Raw genomic sequence first — 2,371 nt, forward strand, 5'->3', positions numbered from 1 at the left:
GCAGGGAGACAGACATTGATTCTGACCCTGACTCCCCAATGGGTCTTGGGGGAGGAAGTCTGAGCAAGAAGGAGTTTGTCCAGGCCTGAGCAGCTGGCTTGAAAGTAATCCAATAGTGTGAGCTCTGTGCCTAAAATCAGCTGGCCCCAGGGGTTCTGAGAGTGCTGCCCTTCAGGTGGCCAATTTCCTTAGGAAAATATGAAATGGCCAGGCCACCCTTTACTGAATTATAAAGCACTTATCACTTCTTTAATAACTACCCACACGGAGGACTTAATTCACTCAATATGGAAGTTATAAAGGCGAATTGGTAAGTGAGCATTAAGCTCAAGTGCACTGCATAAAGACTTATGAGGGCAATATTTTCGCCTATTAAAAGGGTAGATTTTCTCACTGCAACTCTGCTCCAGAGTTAATGCAGAAAAGTCGCTCCAAAGCTTGGGGCACTCTCATTGTTAGAGGGTAAGTTCAGGTCACTAGAAGGAAACAGAGACCTTGACTTTGCAGGAATAATCATCCTGAAACCTGAGGGTGTCAGAGTGATTAGTCAAGGTAAGCATCAGAAAGACAAGATCACATTTGTGGTGCCCGGTACTCTCTTTCGTGCACAGCAAGCTGGGATGCGACCGAGCCACAGAGAAGAAGAAAGAAGTCACAGGATGAAGAAGGGTGGGCGGGCTGGGCTGGGGACTGCAGAACAATGTGGAGTAAGTTCTGCAGGAGGGAGACAGGCCCTGGGGCCAGCTCCTGCAAGACCTGAGCACTGGGGGGAACACTGACTTGTATCTGGGGCCTGAAAAGGGGGAACTGACATTTGAGTCACCCTTGCAATCTGTAAGAAAACCAGCTTCAGAATTTCTGAAGGTTCCACAGAGGGCTTCATTTGAGTAGCTAGGGAGATGGCCTGCCTCACCCAAGTGAAGGAAATGCAGGCTTTTTTTGTTTTCTTTTTCTGAGACGGATTCTCACTCTGTCACCCAGGCTGGAGGGCAGTGCTGCAATCTCGGCTGACTGCAACCTCTGCCTCTTAGGTTCAAGCAATTCCTTGCCTCAGCCTGAGGAGCAGCTAGGATTACAGGCGCCTACCACCACGCCTGCCTAATTTTTTTTTTTCTTTTTGTATTTTTAGTAGAGACGGGGTTTCACCATCTTGGCCAGGCTGATCTTGAATGCCTGACCTCGTGATCCACCCGCCTCAGCCTCCAAAGTGCTGGGATTACAGGTGTGAGCCACCATGCCTGGCCAGGCTTCTCTCTTGTTAGCTTTTCTCACCCTTGCTTCAGCACTGCCACCCGTTTCCTTTCCTCCAGCAATAAATGGTCTGTTCTTTTCCCCATATACTCACCCTCTGTGAAGGCATCTATCCATTCACCTGACTTCAATTCCTGCCTAATTAGAGATTAACTCCAGTTCTACAGCTCTACCCTTGATGGCTAACATCTCCCCTCTCCCAAAGTTTGTGTTATCACAATATGCATTCCCCTTAAAAGCAAATACAGACAGAACAGCTCACTCTTACCACCTGAACTTTCCGAAACTACCTTCACTGAATCCTCCTGACTTGACACATGACAGCAAAGATGGTGAGTCAATTTTAACTTATTTACAATACCAGTGGGTTGGCAAGAGCTAACACAGAGTGCTGTGATTTGAAGAGGTCTGTGATTAAGCAGGACAAAAAAAAAAAACAAAAACAAAAAAAAAAACACCTCTGTGATCGATTAGTGATGTCTGCCATGGGCACAGTACATGGAATGACCATGAAAGTACCATCCATTGACCACATCTACTCAAAAGGCTCTGTAACGTCTTTTCTTTCTCAGATTCAAGTCCCATATCAGTCCCTCCTTCCTGATATTGCGAGTAACTTCCCTTGTCTTTTTATTTCTATAGCTTCTATCTTAGACAGCCTCATGCCCAGAAGGATACGAGGACCTCTTAGCAACCCTTTCAGCTTTCAGTCTTTGAGTGCTAACCTGTTCTAGGCTTCATTTTTTTCAAAGATGACATCGATCATGTACCCTACAGGCCCAAGACATCCCAATGGCAATCAAACGCCTCACACCAAACCAAACTTCTACTACAAGGCCTTGAGCCTGCAGGAAATCTGGACTGAGGAGAAGGGACTGTAAACAGAGCTGCAGACCTTTTGAGGACAGAAGCAACTTTTTCTGTTTCCTGTATCCAAACCATTGCACTACAGAGATGCTTCCCTGAGGCTTGAATCCAGTTGGAAGCTGAGAGGAAAGGGGATTGCTAACAGGACCTGTGTAAATGGCTTTTGTGACACTCATTCTTCTTGTCCCCATGTGTCCTTATCTTTCTATCAAAGAAAATAAAACATCAAGCTACTCCAGGAAGGTGTGCTCAC

The 2,371-nt window shown here is 46.3% G+C and overlaps 1 protein-coding gene across 30 annotated transcripts in view; it reads right to left on the reverse strand.

Moving 5' to 3' along the window:
* NTRK3 (neurotrophic receptor tyrosine kinase 3) overlaps positions 1-2,371 on the reverse strand; it is a 397,061-nt gene that overhangs the window by 336,075 nt on the left and 58,615 nt on the right. The window lies entirely within an intron of this gene.

This window comes from Callithrix jacchus, chromosome 6 (genome assembly GCF_049354715.1).
Source record: "Callithrix jacchus isolate 240 chromosome 6, calJac240_pri, whole genome shotgun sequence".
Taxonomy (NCBI): Eukaryota; Metazoa; Chordata; class Mammalia; order Primates; family Cebidae; genus Callithrix; species Callithrix jacchus.